We start from the raw sequence: 21925 nt of genomic DNA, 5'->3' as shown, positions 1-21925 counted from the left end.
TAGCGTAGAAATCGAAGGTGTAATTTTAAATATCCAGGAATCTATAGAGAAAAAAGTTCAGCAAGTTGAAAAATACATCTGTAACATATTTCAGCTTTGACACTGCTATTATGTTTCCCACTTCCTGCAAGGCTTCTGCTTGACATGCCTATATTCAAACTGACAATTATCAAAGGGCTTTCGGTTTTAACTCGGTGGAACGTGGCAGCGTGATGATGACTCCACTCGTATAAAATGTTCTCAGCATGCTAGAGATTAGGGCCATTCAAAAATCAGCTAAGACAATATGTGTATTTGAATTATAATAAAAAAGAAAAACTGTAATCCTGAATAAAAAATTACCCTTTTATGTAATTGATATTAAAGTAGTTGCTTTCCACCTTCTCAAAGTGGTATAACTAAAACTTCTAATAGTTGTATCATTTTAATTGAATGTAAATGGTTACCTAGTTAGGTTAGGTTAGGTTGAATCGTAATTGACTATAACTGATTAATCAACTGATTAAAATGTATACTAGATAACAAACCCACAAACACTCCATGTATAATAGTAATGATATTTATGAAAAAAATAAACAGTATTGAATCATGAAAATGTGCTCATAATTCATATATATGAATATATTATTTCTATAAATAAAAATTATTATATAAATGATAAATTACATTTAATAAATATAATATAGCACTCTCCGTGCAGCACGCAGTCTCACATGTAAAAACAAACAGCATGTGGCATCTGTAATTCGCATCTGGATGCTGCTCTCGTAATGACAGCGGACCTTCTAAGCCCCTCCGGCAGTGGACGCGACCTAGCAATGAATCAGTCAACCTCAAAACCTGACTGTAAAATCCATATGTGCTTTTTGAGCATCACATTCCACATTTACTCCTCATTTGCTCTTATAACAGCATCTCATCTTCTGGGAAGATGCTCTACTACATTTGAAGTGTGCTTGTGGAGATTTCTGCTCATTCAGGAACACGGGTGTTAGTAAAGTCAGGTACTGATGTAGGTGAGGTGAGGAGGCCTGGGGTGCAGTCAGTGTTCACATTCATTTCAAAAGTGTTCAGTAGGGTTGAGGGTTGGCTCTAGTAGTTAAAGTGAAGGAAAAATGGAATGCCGTTGAATCCAAAAACATCCTATACAACTGTGTTTCAAAATCTTTTCTGTATTTAATTGCTGATACTGGGTAAAGTTCACTCCACATGTTCAAATGAAAGATTTTTAGCTGGAAGTCTGGGTGCACAATTTGCGACTGGAACTATTTCTGTGCTGACATTGTGTTCATCGGTGCTCTGCATACATTTCCGACAACAGCACTGGTTAAAAACCGATTAACATACTTTTGTAACACACACATGCAATGCTGGTTGCTTTGACAGAGTTAAAGGATTCTGATTAAGTATCACTGGTGTGTGTCCATGTATTCTGCCCTTGTAGTGATAATATTTTTGGGTGTAAGGTCATTTATATTTAGAGACATTCAAATGAGTGGCTTGGAAGACAAATGAAGATTAATGTGTGTGTGTGTGTGTGTGTGTGTGTGTGCGCAGGCCGAGCTGAAAACCTGAGGACACGTGCTGTGCTGGGATTGTAAGAACTCCCATGGGCCACTTCACACACTGATGCACTGGAGGGAGAACACAGGAGCTGAACCTGAATGAGGTGTGCTGGGTGTGCACACACACACACACACACACACACACAAAACACACATACACACACTATCATGTATTCCTGTGTTATGAGGACATTCAAATAACAGTATTATTAATGCCAATAACATATGACACAGGAATCCTAACCTCAGTAAACAAAAATGGATAAAAATAACTACAGCCAAAGGTCCCCACAAAGCAAAAACTTCAAATCTTCCTTCCCTTTTAAGGTCATATGGTCCCCACAAAGATATAACTCAGACACTCCCACACACAATTCTGTAGCTTCTTCTCATCCTGGAATCCATCCTGGTGTCTGTGTTTTAGCTGTAACTCACACGGTTGTACGTCCAAAATGGCGAACACTCATTGCACAGTTTATTGAGCAATCTGACCTGCTAAGTGCAGTTTTTCTAATAAAGTGTGTTCCTGTTTATTGCGTATGCTTGTTCTCTCTGCTTTACGATGAGTCTCGCCACGATCAGGGTTTAACAAGGACACCGTGGCAGCCCAGTGCTCTGTGTCCGGGTTCGTGTAAAGAGTGTGCTCGTTAGAGCGCTAACCTTGTTGGCCTCTCATCTTGAGCCGTGATTGGCTGAGCCAAGGTGCAGGTCTGCCTGGCAACAGAGAGAGTGTTTACCAAACAACGCTATGCACGGGCGAGGACAGTGCTGCGCTTTTTGCAAAACACCTCCAGGAAAATCCAGCCGCTGTCTTCCTGTGGCGAGGGAAAATGTGCCTTTTATGATTCATGCACAGTGTGTAGAGGAAAACAGACGCACACACACACACGTGCACACACGCACATATGCTTTAGGCAAGTCTACTATCAATAGCCTGTTATCCAGTAACCAGTAATGTGTTAATTTGTAAGAAAAGGTAGCATTACATTTTCCCTTCTATTGAACTAGGAGACCCAAACCTGTTCCAGCATGACAATACCCCTTTGCACAGCTCCAGCTCTATGAAGATATACTTTACATGGGTTGAAAGTATGTGGAAGATCTTGAGTGGCCTGCTATAGAGCTCTGACCTCAACTCTATTGAATACCTATAAGATGAATTGGAACATTGACTGCACCCCAGGCCTCCTCGCCTCACTTACATCAGTATCTGACTTTACTAACACCCTTGTGACTGAATGAGCACAAATCTCCACAAGCACACATTAATATCTAGTGTAACATCTTCCCAGAAGGGTAGAGGTCTTTATAAGAGCAAATGGGACTAAATGTGGAATGGGATGTTAAGAAAGCACAAACAAATCTTATGGTCAGGTGCCCATATATCTGTATGGGTTCGTGCACATAAGACAGCCATTCTCTCTATATACATACTGTACATATTCACTATATATACTGAGAGACTAGTGCAACTTCATTAGTCTCAAAAATGTGCATTCCCTTAGGACAAAATGAGGACAACTTGAATTAAAAAAACATAATTTATACCAAGGAGATATTTAGTTCATTAGCTTTAATCTATTTTTGGAATTCATACTTTTGGCTTTTGTGAAAAAATAAAAAGCAACAAAGTGTAGATGAGGAATCTGTAGGACTGAAATTACACTTCATTCTTTCGTTTGACAGAAACACAGTTATATACAAAGAAAAAAACGTCGACCAGTGTGGAAAACAGAGCTTCACAACATAAATATCTATTCTTATTTATAGGATTGTGGGAAAATGACGTGAACTTCTACGCTCGAAATGAGTAAATATGTCCAGGAATAGGCTTACTGTTTTTATATGTATATTGTAATTCTTTCATTCAACTTGTCTTTAATGCAAATGGCTGTCAGGCATGTAAAACCTGAACTCGTGTTCCCACCAGACATTGCAGCCTACAAACATGGCTGCTTTGGACTCCAACTACCAGAACACATACTCTTACTGTTTAAGCTTCTACACATACACACACACACACACACACACACACACTATACTATACTATACACATAAACTATCACTCACTATATTACACTATATTTAATATGACTGTAAGAAAGAATACTGTAATACTGCAAGAAAGAAAGGGACTTTATACGTGCCACATGTTTTTTACAGCACAGTGAAATGTTAGGAAGCTGGGGTCAGAGCGCCATGTTACAGTGACCTATGAATACAGAGGGTTAAGGGGCTGCTCAAGGACCCAAGAGTGGCAGCTTGGTGATACTGGGGCTTGACTCCCGACCTTCTGATTAGTAACCCAGAGCCTTAACCACTGAGCAACCAGCTCACAATATCCATGCTGGAACTTTGTTTGGTTTCGTTGTATGTTTTGCAGGATACATCGATATTTAATTAATTTTTTCAACTTTCTTTTATCGGTAGATTAATTGTTAATTAATATTGTTTATATACTACAATGTGTCATATTTTCCTAAACTGAAATCTAAAAATCTTAACCTATTTCTACTTTTGAAAGGCCAAATGTATTAATTTACAATAAATGCTTGTTTGGAGCTAATCATACAACGTGACAAGCACAAATCCTGAAATACTGATACTGTAATAGTTTAATAGGCCACGAGAACATTCTGGAGAAAATGTCTATAAATATTAGACTAAATGTTATTTGTTGTGTGTTTTGCCCTTTAAGAGCAAACTCACAGTAAGAGTATAGAATTGTTGGATGTGGCCCAAAGTAGCTTTCCAGAATTAAAATTGAGTACGAATATAACTTTTAAATGTATAAATCAGTTCATCGTCAGCCTCCGCTCCCCACATGCATCAATGAGTCTTAGTCGTCCATGGACCACTTTTGATAGATACTGACCACTACAGAACGAGAACATCCCAGTATTGCAGTATTGGAGATGCTCTGACCCAGTCGTTTAGACGTCACAATTTGGCCAACTTGTCAAACTCGCTCAAATTCTTACACTTGCCCATTTTTCCTGCTTTTAGCACATCAACTTTAAAAATGTTCACTTGCTGCCTAATATATCCCACACACTAACAGATGCCATGATGAAGAGATAATCTGTGCAATTCACTTCACTGGTCATAATGTTATGTCGTAATGTTATGCCTGATCGGAGTATATAACAGTTTTATATCTAAAAAAAACAGCCTTCTCAACAAACACAGCTGATCTGATGGAAACTGGTTTTGTGGTGTACTAAAGGTTGGAGCCCCCTGGCTTAGTGTGTTTGGTGAATCATGTGCCTTAGTCGTTAGTCTTTGCGAGCTGTGAGATTAATTATGTGTAGTGGGAGCGTTTGTTTCTCTCCTCCGGCTGGGTGTTGATGGGCCCGGGTTGAGTGAATGCCAAGGATGTCCTTAGCTGTTTGTGTGTGTGTGGAACAGTTGAAAAAAGTAAAAAGATATAGTCTAGACTCCAGATCGTTTTGATGATTTCATTTATTCTTTTTCTCTAGTCTTTCTCTTTGTTTGTTTCTCTGTCTCTCTCTGTGTCTCTGTGTCTCTGTGTCTCTATGCCAGAGGGGCTTAAGTGTAGTCTCTTCTTCAATGAAAGGGCAATGGCCTCTAAAGGTGTGTGGTGAAGCATAGCAATTAATCACACTGCTCTGGCTTCTCTTCTCTCTCTTGAGGAGTTCTTTGAAGTTTCCACTTTTAAAACTCATCTAATCTTCTCATGTCCTACACTGAGCAGGACTGCCTGATCATTTTGTGTTACAATTATTTACATTTTTGTGTTTGCACTCTGTTCTCTTGTGTCCCTCCTGTCATCAGTGCATGGACCAAGTCAGGTGGATGTAAAATTTCAGCAGAGGTGAGAAAAACAGAACCCAGGTTCTTTACTCAGGGGTCAAAGTGCAAAACTTTACATCTCTAAATTCCCGCAATTAAATAAAAGCAGAAAAATATGAAAAAATGTTGTCGGAAAGTAATTCAGTTTCAAGGGATTGGGAGTGAGAGAGCGCATGAGTGAGTACAAGAAAATGGGAGCGAGAGAGAGCAAGAAGAAAGGGGGGGGCCAGAGAGAGATTGAGAGAGTGAGTGAGTAGGGGAGACAGTAATAGTAAGCAAGAAAGAATCAAAGAGAGAGAGTGAAAAAGAGAGACTAAGCAAGAAAGAGGAGGGAGTAATAGTGAGCGTGGTGAGTGAGTGAGTGAGTGAGTGAGTGAGTGAGTGAAAGTGAGCAAGAGAGAATGAGAGTGTGCTTGATTGAGTCACTGACTAATTGAGAGAGAAAGTAAGAGAGGAGGAAGGAGGAGGGAGAAAGAAAGTGAGACTGAGCAAGAGAGGGTGAGTGATTGAGTGAGTGAGTGAGTTAGTGAGTTAGTGAGTGAGTGTGAGTGAGTGAGTGAGTAAATGACTGAGTAAATGGGTGAGTAAATGAGTGAGTGAAAGTGATCAAGAGAGAACAAGAGAGGGAGTGAGGAAGGTAGTGAACATGAGAGAATTAGAGAAAGAGTGTGAATGAACATAAGTAAATGAGAGGTAAAAAGTAAAAAAAAAAAAAAAAGGGGGGGGGGGGGGGTAATAAATAGACTTAGGGGGATCCCCAAGATTATTTTAGTAAAAAAAAAATATGAATTACACAACTGGGGACCCCAATAAAACTTGACTCAATTCAAGCACTGAGTAAAAGTAATAGTGAGAGAGAGAGAGAGTGAATGCATATGACTGAGAAAGAGTGAGTGACAAAGCACATGAACAAGTTAGAAAGAGTGAATGATTGAGTAAGGGAAAGAGAAAGTGAGTGAGAGCGCGTAAGAGCGTGAATGAGTATGTGAGAGAGACAGAGAGAGAATTAAAGAGAGAGTGAAAGAGAGATTAAGAGAGTGGGTGAAAATGGGTGCATAACTGTGAGTGAATGAGAAAAAATAAAAGGTGAAAGAGAGAGTTAGTGAGAGAGCAAATAAATAAAAGACAGAGAGAGAGTAAAAGAGAGAACCAGTGAGTTGGAGAGCAAATGAAATGAGTGAGAGAGAGACAGTGAGTGAGAACGAGTGAGAGAGTTTGTCACAGATCACAGTCATTTTAACTACTGATTGTAACCAAAATGTTATCTAGCATAATAATACATTATGTTGCCAAAAGTATGTGGACGTTGGCACCATCCCACCGACATGTTGCCTAAACCCTATGCATTCACAGGAATTTAAGTTTCCTTTTATCTATTGTAATAAGCTCCACTCTATTGGGAAGGATTTGTGATTATTCACCTGCAAGAGCATTAGTGAGGTCAGACACATGGTGTTGGTGAGGAGGTTTTGAGATACAGCCAGGTGGAGGTCAGGTTTCCTTTCAGGACACTCAAGTTAATCCACTCTTGCCTTTCTTAATTCCATTGAAAGGAACTTGTAAAACTACAGCATACAGAGACATTCTATACCACTGTGTGCTTTTAACTTTGTTGCCAGATGTTTGAAGAAGAACTACATACCCGTATAGGTGTGACAGTGAGCGCCCACATACTTTTGACTCTGCGATGTATCTGTTACAACACACCGTGTGTGATCATGCTATCATCCCGACATTTAATTGAGTTATAACTCAAATATCATAGAAAATTGTAGTGATGTGATTGAAAACATAGTGAGTAGAAGGTAGAGATTTTTCTTTTGAAATGTGGTAGGTCAAAGTATTACTGGTGGTGGAGAGATCACTAACGCTTGATCCTGGAACAGGCAGAGTTTGTGTTTGGGCGAGCTATGTTTAAATTTCTTCACGGTGCTGGGATACATCCCGATTATCCCATCAGTCAAAGTGTAATCTGGATGACAGTAGAAAGATTTTTACTATTCGGATTTGTAGGTTTGTGTATAATAGCCTTATTCGAATAATAAATGTATGTACAGTATGAGGCTTATACTTTGCTAGAAGAGGGAAATACTCGCTAAAAGTTTGTGGACACCTCACCATAATGTTCATGTACACTTTTTAAATATCCCATTCGACATTTTGTCCCCATTTGCTGTTATAATTCGTTTCAATGTAAAAAAATTTTCTTTGTATAGCACTTTTAACAATGGGTATTGTGTAAAAGCAGCTTTATACAGATAAAGCGGTAATTTTTAGTATATGTGTAAGTTATACATGTGTTTGTTTTAGTTGTAATTTGGCCTATTGGCCTAATGAGCTTTAATGAGTTTTCATTGTAATTTGGCCTAATGGCCTAATGAGCAAGCCAGTGGCGACTGTGGCAATCAATTCTCTGAGAAGGCATGAGAAGGAAACTGTGAGAGGAACCAGACTCAGAGGGAACCAAACTCATCCTCATCACTGAATGTCCATTCATTATAGATACGATTTGATTCGATTCGATTATTATCATTGCACATGGCATAGAATACAGTGATCATCTAACCAGAAGTGCATTGGTAGCCATGTAAAATATTTACATATGTACAGGTTGTTAAGGCTATGATATATCAATATTAGAGTTAATCTTTGTAAAGGTATGTTGTGATTAAGTGCAAACCTGTGGTCCTAAGCCATTGTGGTAAATTGTTGCTAATAATTACAGTCCAAATCCATCCTCAAAAAGTGTTAGTAAAGTCAGGTACTGATGTAGGTGAGGTCTGGGGTGCAGTCAGCATTCCAATTCATCCCAAAGGTGTTCAGTTGGGTTGAGTTTAGAGCTCTGTAGCAGGCCACTCAAGATTCCCTTTGCACACAGAGGCATTATCATACTGGACCAGGTTTGGGTCTCCTAATTCACGTGGAGGGAAAATTTCATGCTACTGCATTCAAAGACATCCTATACAATTGTGTACCTTCGACTTTGTACTAACAGAACCACATATAGTGTGGTTGAAAAAGTCTAATACTTTTGCTTTTATATGGTTTCTAAGGAGCTTATCAATATCTATATTAGCTACCATGTTATGGCCTTGTAGATCAGGTTTCAGGGCAAGGAGAGAGCAGGACTGAAACTTTTTCATCCTCCATCTGAACAGACATGACTGATCATTTGTTCACCGCTATATTTGGTAAAAGCCGGCCATCTTGTGGTATTTTTTAACCAGGATTTCTAGTTGGCAAATCATAAAGAATCACTGAACAGATTTATGACTAGGGCTTTATGGCTTTTTTTTTTTTTTTTACGTACACTGCACTTATTTTCAATTTCAGCAAGACATTTCGCAACTCATTTGGAGTGTTTGGTTTTTATTTTTTGCCTTGTCCATCTGCCTTTTTAAGTTTGAGATCTCATTTATAGTTTATGGAAAGCACCCGGTGGGCCTTTAAGAGCTCTGTTACTCCAGACATGAGGGATGTGTGTGCATGCGTAGGTCTTGGTGAGTGTGTTAGGACAGTGGTGCTATTCTTGGCCGGCCAAGGGAAGTCTTGGCTCTCCGGTGCATGGGAAAAGTGTTCTTGGCAAGCGCAAGCAATGACATTCCATTGTGGCTCACTCTTTCTCTCCTTCTCCACTTAAAGCCATGCGGACACTCGCGGCTCCGAATGAAGCATCGGAGAGACAGAAAGAGAGAAAGAATGCTGTCTTGTCGCTGGCTGTGCTTTAACTTTGGGAACCCTTAGTCATACACGTTTACACATCATACATTCTCGAGCAGTAAAACAGATACCCGTTTTGTATCCCAAGGCCAGTCTTCTTATATTCTTCAGGAGCTCGAAGTTTCACATCTCCCCGGGGTTACACTGCTGACCACAAACTCTTCTCATAGCATTTCACATCTGTACATGGGAGTCTTTGTTTGCAGTAGGTTCTGGACCACTGACCATGATAACTTCAGTAAAAATGTGATGATGTCAGTGTTTAACAGAAGTGTGTGCGTAGTCTGGGAACACTCATTAGATTGCTGCATTTGAAATCTGGAAAACAAAATGGACAAGTTTTTTTCTTTTTTTTACTTTATTCTTTGCTCCCTTTTTCCTTAAGAATCCATAAATCAATTTCACAGAAATATTTCTATAGTATTGTAGACATACACCGATTATGACATTACGTTATGACCACCTGCCTGCTATTGTGCTGGTTCCCTTTTTGCTGCCAAAACTGTTTTGACCCTTTGAGCAATAACTTCATTAACTTCTTCAGCAATATGAGCTACAGGAGCTCATCTGTTGGATCAGACCACATGGACCAGCCTTCGCTCCCCATGTGCATCAATGAGCCTTGGCCACCCATGACCCTGTGCCCGGTTCACCACTGTTCCTTTCTTGGAGCACTTTTGATAGACACTGACCACTGAAGACCGGGAACATCCCACAAGAGCTGCAGTTTTGGAGATGCTCTGACCCAGTCGTCTAGACATCACAATTTGGCCCTAGTCAAACTCGCTCAAATTCTTGCGCTTGCCCATTTTTCCTGTTGCTAACACATAAACTTAAAGGACAAAATGTTCACTTGCTTATTAATATATCCCACTCACTAACAGGTGCCATGATGAAGAGATAATCAGTGTTATTCACTTCACCTTCACTTCGCCTGCTCAGTGTTTGTAGAAGTATAGTAGTACTAAGTAAAATGGTAATAGGTAGAGGTGTTTCAAGTTTGCAAGTTTTACTATATAAACCTGTGTATTGAGAGAAAGTCCTGTGTTTTTTAGCTGTATGTGGTCCTTCCCCAAACTCAAAGCACAAAGTAAGAGCAGGCAGCTGTATAGGAGGTATTAGGGTGAACTAGGAGAACTCACTTGAACTAAGAGACCCAAACACTGTTCAACTCAGGTACTGGTGTAGACTGAAAAGTGGTGCAGTCAGTGTTTCAATTCATCCCGAAGGTGTTCAATAGGATCTATAGCAGGCCACACAGGATCTTCCACTTCCACTCATATAAAGCATATCTTCATGGACTTTGAACAGGTTTGGACTGTTAGATCCAAAGACATCCTATACAATTGTGTGCCTCCAACTTAGGGACAGTGACAGTTTGAGGGAAAAACACGTAGTCAGGTGGCCCACTTCTTTTAGACATATAGTATTGTTTCCTTACATTTCTTTAAAAAAACACACATTTGTGTTACAGGAATTGAACTAATCTTTTCCCCTCCGCTTTGAATCGGTGTCATATTGGTACCACTTGTGTTTCATATTCTAAAGTGTTATTGCTGTTTTTCTAACCTTGCCTGAATGTTATTTGGGAAGCATTACAAGACTTCGTTTATATCTGTTCAAAAGCACAGTGATAAGCTGGAATAGGAATTAGAAATGATATACAGATTTATTAATCGCATGTACTGGAGCCAGATTTAAATGCTGGAGGTTTGGGGATATAGAAGAAGGTGGGACATGAAATTCTAGTATTAAAATGATATGACGTTATAGTAACCTCAGATGCAGGCGAATGTCATTGCATTTTCATGAAAAAGGACGACTGGACAAGGAATCTCGCTGATTTCAGATTTGAGGTTTATATACTGATTTTGCTGGCTTTTAGAAAGGCAGGAACTCTGAACTGTCTTGTGGGCTTTTCAGCTCCAGATCTGCCCTTCCTGCTATGAACGGACCACCCAGAGCACATCAGTGAATTGGAATTTCCTCTGAAGTCTGTGGCAGACCTCTGAGCTCTCAGAGCGATGTGGCATTGCACCTTGATCCGCCTCCCATCTGGCCATGCTGAAAAAATATCAGACAGCTAATGGAAAGTGACTTAATGTTTTCCAGGTTGCTGTTAGACACGAATCGGTGAGGCTCTTAGCTAGGCTGAGATTACAGTCAAGAGACTCATATTTTACACCTAGACCCTTTTTATGCATATTATAGGGCTTTTATATTGTTTATATTGATTATAAAACTTTTTGTACTGTAATACTTAATTTTGTATACATATTTTTCTTTAACAGCTTTCTGTTTAGTAGTATTTCTATCAGGGCCCTGGTTTGATCCTGAGTGCAGATTACTGTCTGTGTTAGGTTCATTTTGGTTCCCCAGTTTCCTCCTACATCCTCCACAAAACATACCAGTAGGTGGCTTAGCTGAGAAAAATTGCCATTTGTGTGTGTGTGTGTGTGTGTGTGTGTGTGTGTGTGTGTGTGTGTGTGTGTGTGTGTGTCCGTATGATTCACTAGCATTCCATTCCAGGTATTTGCCCACTTCATTCCCAGTGTTCTCAGGATAAGCCCCAGAGCCCCTGGAACCCTGAACAGGATGAATAGCTTCCTGAAAACGAGTGCATGAGTATTTATATCTTAGCAATGTTTTATATTTTTTGGTTTGATAGTGTTGGTGGTAAAGTAGTGCCAGCTGTGAAAGAAAATAATAGGTTTATGTTAATACAGTCTTCCTATTATATTACTGATTACATGGTAAAATCTTACACGGGGGACATTTATGGCGGGTGCGTCACATAATCTATATCTAATACTACAGTAAAGATCTTGCAAACATTTTTGCATGCTTATTAATATAGTAACACTTTCTATAAGGAGATGTTTATTTACTATTTGTGGAAGGAGTCTCCAGTATCAGTGTCAGGTTTTCCACTCCAGGAAAGTCATCGGGACAGATGGTCTCACAAGCTGAGATAAATAAAAAGAGGCCGGTGAGTGGATGTGTGTTTATAGCAGTTCATAAATGTAAGTATAAACTATTAAGATAAGTGACTCGCCTAGAAGAGGAGTAAACACTCAAGCCATCCGACTACTTGTTCAAAGGTTTGTGTGAAAAGTCTCGTCTTTCAGCAGTAACCTCTGATTTTGCCACAGTAAGCGCTTATGATTTGAAACCCTCGTCCTTCAAAAACCCATTAAGCGCTATATTATCTTTGCAAACAATCGCTGCGGGTGAGGCGTTTGTGCGCCTGCCCCGTGGAAGGTGACATGGTGATCTTCAGTAGGCATAGCGAGGCTGTCAAAGGGGCAGCCGGGACTTGCTGAGTAAGACACACATACACACACCATTTCTCACATTACACACTAATCTGACCTGCTCAAAACCCATACATTCATTATTGAGCAAGTGCTTTTCTCTTGGGCTGTCAAGTCCTGCAGTATTTTAGAGAAAGGAAAGTGCAATGAACCGACAAACGCGATTGCAAACATTCAAGACAATGACCAAGACAAAAGACGACTTATACAAGAGATACGACTTCTACACTTTTTGACATTCATTTCACACTTTCCAAGTGAGGTTAAGAAACATTTCACCGAAAGATGAATAAACACCTTTATTAAAAAATATACAAATAAAAATGATTTTTTTTTTCACTTACATTTGTACCATGTAACAGTGGTGGACAGGAACAAAGTAAGCAGAATTCGTATTTAAGTAGCTTTTTTTGCTTATCTGTGCTTTACTGTAGAAGTAACATATTTATATTTGGGGAGACTTGAACTTCAATACATTTGAATGTCAAATGTATTTATTTTTTTTTACTCAACTACATTTTGCTAAATGTTTTTCGTTCATTTTTATCAATGAGTGGATAAAAACATAACTGGCCAAACACGCAGCAAGTCATCAATCAACTTTATTTGATTGCCATTGGTGGTATCTACTTAGTACCAACAGTTCAGCATCAGTTCAACAGCAAGCAGAACATTTTAAGAGGAATAATTCAAATAAACCTTAAACAGAAACTTACTGCTCTCAAATCCGGTTATTTTATTTGGTTCAAGCTTCAAGCTTAATTAGATTTTAATAGATATCAATCCGTGTTTGTCTAATTAATATAATATTATTAGATTGGTGTGCTAAGAGTAACACTGATTGAACAAGAGTCTTGTAACAAAAATGTCGTAATAGGACATTATAGCTATAATAAATCATAGTACTTTGTGAAGGCAAATACTTTTGCTCTTTAACTCAAGTAAAAGTTTAGAGGGAGTACTTTTACCAGAGTAATATTTTACCTAGAGTATCTCTATAACTTAAGTACATGGTTTGTGTACTTTATCCACCAGTGCCATATACAGTACTAACCAGTCCCTCCAGTTCCATCAACAAAATGTTGCACTTTTACCACATAATTCCCCAAATTCCACACAATCAGTTCAACCCCAAAATAATCGCAAAGGAATACACTCCACATGACCCCTGATTATCGTATTAAAGTTTCACATATGCTATGGTAAACACATGGTATGATTTATCATGTACACAAACAAGGCTGATCAAGTGATAGAGATACTCTGCTTTTAGAAAAGATGGCAGGGGGGTTGGGGCTCCAGTGTTTATTAGCTCAGTGTTCTCAAAATGTTTAATTTGCTATGAATGAATGATCACATAAAAGGCTTCCCAGATATCGAATAATTCTCACCATTTGTTTCTCGTCACATCATGGTGCCTTGTGAAGCGGTCGGTCGCCTCGAAGTGGTCTGACCCCGAAACAACAAAAAAGCTTTTCTAGTAGACTAAACTAAACATGTCTGCAAATGATTTGCGTCATTAAAAAAAAAAATCAAGAAAATGCTAGGAAATATGGAGTGTATTTGATTGAACAGGCAGCGTTTGCATTAGTCAGCTTTCTGGGGTTCAAAGTAGGCTATTGTAGTGCACAGCAGAGTCCTCAAAGCAATTCCCTGCTGCCTGCCCGCTGCTTTGTCTGGCCTGCTACAACACAGGAGAGCCACAATGGAGGCAAGCAAGGCCACATGGAGTGCAGTTGTGTGTTCACCCATCTACCCACAATAAGCCGAATGAGTGCTCACGCAGCTCTGCTGCATTTCAGCTCCTGCGCTTTTGGACACGTTAAGAACCCCACAGTCGGTTTTTAGGTTCGAGCAATATGCCATGCTGTGTGGTGGCCCTTCTGTGATGTTTCTGAGTGGATGTTTGTGTGTGTACTTTTTGCATGCACACATACATATTGTATATTCCAAAATATCAGTTACTGTATGTAGAAATTAAATACATTAAAATAAATAAAGCTTTGAATAAAGTGGCATATTGTGGTGACTTTGGTGAGATGCTAGTTGAGTTTGCTAATCTGCCAGCAAAGCTATTACTATTAAGTTTAAATACAAAAGTAGGCTATAGGCTGTACATTTTGGTGACTGCCTTTTTTCCTATCTGACCTAAACAATCGACAAAAGTAGTAGTCATTAAAAGCTCACAAGAAACAAACTAAACTAGACAAACGCGGCTCATCAATTGCCAGGTCATCGGTTTTGCTGATTTATTGGCACCGATAGTTGATTGCTGTTATTGGGAAAAATCCATATAGATTTTTTCGGCTTGCTTCTATTGCTGCAGTGACTGAGAAAGTCTGCTGTCGTTACGAGAGCGCCCTCTAAAGGCGAATCACTGACACAACGTGTTTTGTTTGTTTTTGTAATATGTGAGACTGCATGCTGCATGGAGAGCGCTACATTATATTTATTATTTATAAAATAAAAATTATATCATTATATTTATTAATTAAAATATTCATATTTAGTACATTTTTATGATTCAGTACTGTTTTTTCATTATTATTTTTGTAATAAAGTTAAGTATTTTTTTACATTGAGTGTTATGTTGTTTTTTTTTTATCCAGTGTTTATTAAAAATAAAAATTGGTTGATTAATCGGTTATCGGCAAGTACGATCCAACCTAGCTATTAGAATCGGTAAAATCCGGTATCCAAATTTGGTCGACCTCTAGTTAAAGCCAGTAATTTCTCTGACTTCTGTATACAGCCATATCACTCTGGTGTTTCACGTGATCTGTTGGTCTGATGATGGAGCTGGGCTATAGAGTTATGCAGTAAACAATAAGCGGTAACTCCTCTGGGTGGAGTAAAGGTGGTGTAGGTCACACTGCTTGGGGAAGCGAGAGTAAAGGTGTGGGCAAATGGTATTTGCAGCGTCATAGCACCATTAACATAAAGTTTATGAAAGCATGGAGTGAAAAATGTGTAGCTGTTTTTTTCAGCATGGTTTTATATAAGGAACAAATGTCCTTGTAAGAATAGGCATTATGTCATTAACATTAACATTTGGTTGGGAAACAAAAAGAATATACTGAAACTACTTAAATCAAAAAATAGGTTTTTTTTAATGTTTTTTTATTTAAGGTTATAATTGAAAGTGTATACATAGCTTTAGTTCCATTAATAATTATGCCAATGGAAGGTCGTTACAAAGATAGAAAGACAAAAGCATATGTGTTCATGAGTTGGCTGACATCAGGGACCTCCCACACACTCATTTCTAGTTACACCCTCAAACTTGGCTTAGAGAGAGAGAGAGAGAGAGAGAGAGAGAGAGAGATGAAGAAAGTGTGACAACTCTGAGGTGCTGTTAGGTTGGGGTTGCTTAAGCTCTCACTCCTTCCCTCATAGAACTGTATTTAGCTGGGAGAGGCTGAGCACGAACACACAAACACACACACACACACACACACACACACACACACACACACACACACACACTCACACACATTCTTTGGGAATTTACATCATACATATACACACACCTTTTTTCACCCACACAGAAATGTAATAAAGTTCCACACATCTTTCTTAGAATAAAGCAATGAAGTGCTCAGGCTCTCTCTCTCTCTCTCTCTCTCTCTCTCTCTCTCTCTCTCTCTCTCTCTCTCTCTCTCTCTCTCTCTCTCATGCCGTAATGTGCCTTTTCCCAGAGCAGCACATTATAACATGCATAAAGCTAATCTGCAGCTATTCATCTCCCAGCATGCCTCAGTGTGTGGTCATTACTGTGGGCATTAAAACCTTCAGGCGTTCTGTGAGTTCCAGGGCCGATGTCAGGCGCATGCCAGTTTGTCTGCTCACACAGATAATGAGCTATTCTACTACTGTCAGAGCCACACGTATGATGCCTAGACAGGGAGCCACCCTCATTTCCCATCATTCCCAGTGTTAAGGATTTGAGAATGATGAGTAACATGTAGGATGAGTATAGAAGAGTCAAGAGTGTGGTGTGTTCACTGTTGCATAGCATTTTATAGCCTCTGTTGTCACTATTTAGGGGGAACATGGGCATTGTTTTTGATCTATGTTTGGATTTGAGAGACCCTCTGAGCAGGCGTGCCTTGTTTATTATAGTTATGAACATTGACATGTCATAAAATCCATATATGGAATTAAGAGCATATTTGAGTAGGCGTGTCTTACGTTATATATTTATTAGAGATGTGCATCTCTATAACTGAGGCCGATGAGATTCGCATCTCAAAGCATAGCTAACGATACAATACATTAAGGATACACACGAAGCAGCTACTGATGCGATCACCCCTTTTACGATGCAGTGCAATCCGATTTCGATTTCATTCACCACAATGCGATTTAATGCAATACGATGCAATGAAAAAAAATAGGACGCTATGCCAATCAATATCGCTTTTATTTCTTTGGTTCAGACAGACAGTAAATCATAAATTTACTTCAGTGTCTTCTGACTTCTAACACACGGGCCTTTCACAAACAGACCTTTGTTGTGCAAAAAACAAAAGGAAAAAAAGATGAAATAAAACCAGAAGTTATTTTCCTGTTCTGTCTCCAGGAAGATGCAGCCCTACCTCTGCCATGTTAATCTGTATTCTATGTGACACGCCTTGGTCTCCGTACTGTTGTGATACTTCATATTCACGTAGCAGCAGTGTTGCTGAGAGAACGTGCTTGAGAAACAGCAAAGAGAAATCAATCTACATAAAATATTGGTCATTTTGTAAATAAGTATAATAAGTGACAATCTACTAATAATTATATAATAATAGAAATAAATCTTATTTCTGATAGATGCAAATATGATAACAACAGTGTATCATGATAAAAATGCTTCACATCGTCCACTTTCATGCCGATGCACAGATGCGAATCTGAATTTTACCATCCCTAATAGATAGGAATATGGGTGTGTCTTTAAGTCCATGTATGAAATTGACAGGACCTCTAAATGGGTAATTCATGTTCTTGATACTATAGTTCTGGACATGAGCGTGACCTTGAGCCATTGTATGTAATTGAGAGCAGCTCTGAATGGGTGTGCTTTACGTTTTGTAGATAGGGACATGGGCCTGTTTTTTTTTTAGCTCGTATATGAATTTGAGAGCAGCCCTGTGTAGTTATGCTTTACACATCATAGGTTGGGACATGGGTTTTTCTATTGATTCCAAAAATGAAATTTAATGCACCTCTGAGTAGGGATGGGCGGATCAGTCCTAAAGTATCAATATTTTCGATTTGCATTGTTTCAAAAGGATCGATTCTCATATAGAAGTATCAATCCTATCTGTTTTAAAAATAAAAACAGAGTTTAGAATATTTTAATAATATTAATGTCATATAGTATATAAATATTTATAATACTTAAATGAAATGTCAACGGGGAGCTATATCTTCTTCCGCTGTACCACTGCTTATCATGACAGCGTTCGCTGAATCAGTCAAAGTACACTCAGCGTAGGTTTTAAAGAGGATTCGAGTGCATGGCTGAGACCATGACTAAAAGAAATAAAAAGCATAATCTGGAGTTAAACCACTTGAATTAAATCTGTTATAGTTTTTTAACTATAAAGATAAACAGGCATGTCATAGACCAGGTGTGTTAAGTCCATATTTGGAGGCAAAGCGGCAAAACCCGGATTGTGTTCAAATACTTATGAACCGGACTGTATACACGGTGTGATGTGAAGACACACTGAATTAACATCAGTGGAAGATAATTGCGCATAATAACACCTAATTCAATGATGATTTTTTTTTTCACACATTTCTGTAAAGTCCTATGCATTCAATTGCACATTAAGACTTTGTATCAATGTTTTCCTCTGTACCCATGCAGTGGCTCGCTTATACTGTATGCTTACTTTAGATAGAACAAATTAATAGAATTTGACTGATAAAAAGTATATCTCACATGTGCACTGCTGTTGGATCCTATACGCTTCAAAGGTCCAGGGTACTCGGGGAGGTCGTAGCTTAGTGGGTAATACATTGGACTTTTGATCTGAAGGTTGTGCAAATCCTAGCCACACCAAGCTGCCACTCCCAGTCCCCTGAGCAAGGCCCTTAACACCGTAGCTGCTCACTTGTATGAATGACAAAAGTAAGTCACCTTGGATTAGGGTCTCTGCCAAACGCTATAAATGTAAATGGTTTTCTGAACAGCACTGGTGCCGAGTGTGGCTATTTGATCATCATAGCCTTCATGTTAGCTCGAATCAGTGTGGTCTTACTATCTTTTTCATAAACAAGGTATTTTTGTCTTGCTCAGTGAATGTTTTTTTACATCATTCTGTATACATTTTAGAATTAGTTGTATCTGTGAGATTTGCTTTTTCTGGGATGAATAAAACCTGCAACTCTCTGGGACCAGCAACCATTCCATGGTCTGAAATCACACAGATCAGATTTTTTTCTGATGTTTGATGTGAAGGTTAACTCAAAGCTCTTGACCTGTGTTCATGATTTCATGCACTGTGCTGCCACAGCATGATTGGTTGCATGAACGATTGCAATAGTGAGTGCACAAAAAAAATTAAAAAAAACTTATGTAAAGAAATGTAGACTAGAACAAAAGTATTGGGACACCTTGACTTTTTTTTGTATATGTGCATCTTTCCTAAACTGTTACCACAAAGTTAAAGGCACACAAAAAAGGATGTTGGATGACGGTTGCATTACACTCTGTTCACTCCAATATCTATCAAAACAAATAAATGTGGAGATCCTAATCTTATTGTCAGGTGTCCACAAACTTTTTGTCTATATAGTGTACCATCTAATGTAGTGTTTATTACAAAAAACAACACTAGAGTCAAATGCAGTAGTGGAGTTTGTATGTATAAAAAGCAGAAAAGAAAGTGAGTTTGAGACAAAAAATGTATACAGCTAAAGTGTTGTAGGCAGTGTTTCAGAAGGGAGCGTGTGTGTGTGTGTGTGTGTGTGTGTGTGTGTAAGAAATAGTTTGTGTGTGGGAAGCCTGAAGAGCTTCAGCAGGTGTTCTGGGAGATTGAAGCTGTGTACTGAGGGAGTCAGAGCGACTTTTAGAGCTTGTCTGGGTGGAAAGATTCCCACTCTTCTAACAAACAAACAAAATCACTCCTAATACTTATGGCTTGAGATTGTTAGCTTGTCAGTTTGTTAGTTTTTATTTTTTATTTTTGTTGAAGTTATTATGCTTTTAAAGAGTGTTTTTGATTATGGGTCTGTTGGTGGTTGAAGGAAAGAAATCGTAATCCTCGCAGATTCCTGCTGTTCCTGTCATTCTTTTAGCCTTGTTGCTTTCAACACTCGCTTTTCATTTTTCTTGCTCCGTTTGTCCTCGTCTTTCATCTCCCGTCGTCTCTCTTTTCAATCCGAATGCATGGAAATGAAATAAATGATCGTAAAGGTCCAGCAAAAAAAAAAAAAAAGGACCGTGGCTAATTGGCTGCCATGGCAACAGACGAGCCTTCCCTTGCTGCTTGTTTTTGTCGTTTGTTGCACTTGTGTAAATGGCACACGCTCCTCCTCCGTGCGTTTCATTCCATTCACACATACACACACACACACACACACACACACACACACACACACACAAACACACTCACACACACACACACACACACACACACAAAACCTCACAGACTTCTCATGCTGAAGTGAAAAGTACTTAGGGGATTTCTCTGACTGATGCATGCCTAGTTTCATCATGCAAACCCTCTTTGGCTTCTGTGTCACATAACACTATAATTACACTAATGTAAGCATCGTTGCTTTTATTAGCTTTATAATAACAGGCTGATGCTGGACTCACTGATGGAGAAAAGAAGCATGCTCTATGGGTCTTTCACGATTCTAGAAGTGTACAATACAGCTAGGGCTTTCTGGAAACTCAATATATATACAATATATACATTACTACAAGGGATAGTGGGAGTAACTGATTCACACATTAACAATGCAATGCATCATTTGATTAACGATAAATACATTTGTGAAAATCTATTTATTTATATATAATTATTAGTAGCTGTGCTATACTTTCATTATTTAGAAAGTGCCCAATAATTTGTGACCAATATTTTATATGTAGATTGATTTCTCCTCACTAAACTGTTTCTCACACACGTTCCCTCAGCACCACTGCTGCTACGTGAATATGACGTATAACAACACTATGGAGATCGAGGCGTGTCCTGAGAGTCACATGGAATACAGATCATAGAAGAACATGAACTGATTTAATTTGATTTAAATAGATTTTTTCTTTTTATGCACTACTTTTTTTGTGAAAGAGCCATGCATTAGAAAGAAAGAGAGAAAGAAAGAAAGAAAGAAAGAAAGAAAGAAAGAAAGAAAGAAAGAAAGAAAGAAAGAAAGAAAAGAAAATTGGGCACAAAAGTGAGCTATTTGTTTCATACTGAGTTGCTTAGCATCATATGTTTTCCATTGCATCGTATTGCATTAGGCATATATATATATATATATATATATATATATATATATATATATATATATATATATATATATATATATATATATATTCTAATTTTATACCTATGTAATTATTACCTATTATTATACCTATTATATTTGCTATTGCATGTATGACTGGATTCACACTTCTCAAACCTCCTAAGGTTTGCTTTGCGTTTCAACACACGGTTTGAAGAATTTTCTATGATAGAGATTCACTCCTGTTTGTTCAGTCTTGTTAAGGTTCATTCTGTCTTAGCTGGAGATTTCAAATCACACAATAAAATGCCTTCTTTGTGGTGGGTTTGAAAAGTATTCCTATACTGAACACATTATACTGAAAATAAAAGATTGTTGTCTTTGTAAAAACCTTCTTATATGACTTTCTCTATCTTTACAGCCTGGATACTATCTCTGCCCTTAGCTCTTTTCTCTGAGACATAGCCCTAAGGGGAAGGATTGAGCTTGCAAATAGTTTAATTATAAGTGCAATTCACTCTGCATGCAGTAGAGGGCTCTACAAATTACAATACACTCTTTTAAAGAGAAAGAGCTCTCGGAGAGCTCTTAACTCTGGTGAGGAGCAGATTGCTTACTCTGTCAGGGAAACTTGTGTCTACTGGGTATATCTATAGCACACACTAGTGCTGGAGCGTGGAAGTCATGTCTTAATTATCGGTGCGTCTTTAATGAGGTCCGCTGACTAAGCTTTAGAGTGTAGCTAGGGGGAACCAGGATTGTAATGTCTTATATTTTGTATGTCCTTGTCACAAGACTGGTATCTTCAAGGGTACACCTTTTAAAACCTTCATGTAGAAGCTAAAATTCACTTGGTCCTTATTAGCCTTTAATCATTTTTAATGCTACACTAGCATGCAAATTGTCCTGACTAATGATATAAAGCATGATGATGTGTAATGATATGTAGCCTTGATGAAAACACCCAAGTGACAAGGGAAGGTAGAGTTTAGAGACCAATTAGTCAAATGTCTGTGTATGCCTTTGGTATATATGGATATAGAGTCTTATTAA

At 38.5% G+C, this 21925-nt stretch overlaps 1 protein-coding gene across 3 annotated transcripts in view; it reads left to right on the top strand.

Moving 5' to 3' along the window:
• atxn1a (ataxin 1a) overlaps nucleotides 1-21925 on the top strand; it is a 113464-nt gene that overhangs the window by 72911 nt on the left and 18628 nt on the right. For all 3 annotated transcript variants that reach the window (XM_046834758.1, XM_046834760.1, XM_046834759.1), the window contains exon 3: nucleotides 1558-1669. The gene's annotated coding sequence lies outside the window, so the exon portion shown is untranslated. The remainder of the gene's footprint in view (nucleotides 1-1557; nucleotides 1670-21925) is intronic.

The sequence above is a fragment of the Silurus meridionalis genome, chromosome 22 (assembly GCF_014805685.1).
Source record: "Silurus meridionalis isolate SWU-2019-XX chromosome 22, ASM1480568v1, whole genome shotgun sequence".
In the NCBI taxonomy this organism is placed as follows: Eukaryota; Metazoa; Chordata; class Actinopteri; order Siluriformes; family Siluridae; genus Silurus; species Silurus meridionalis.
This window is presented reverse-complemented; position numbering and strand designations above follow the sequence as displayed.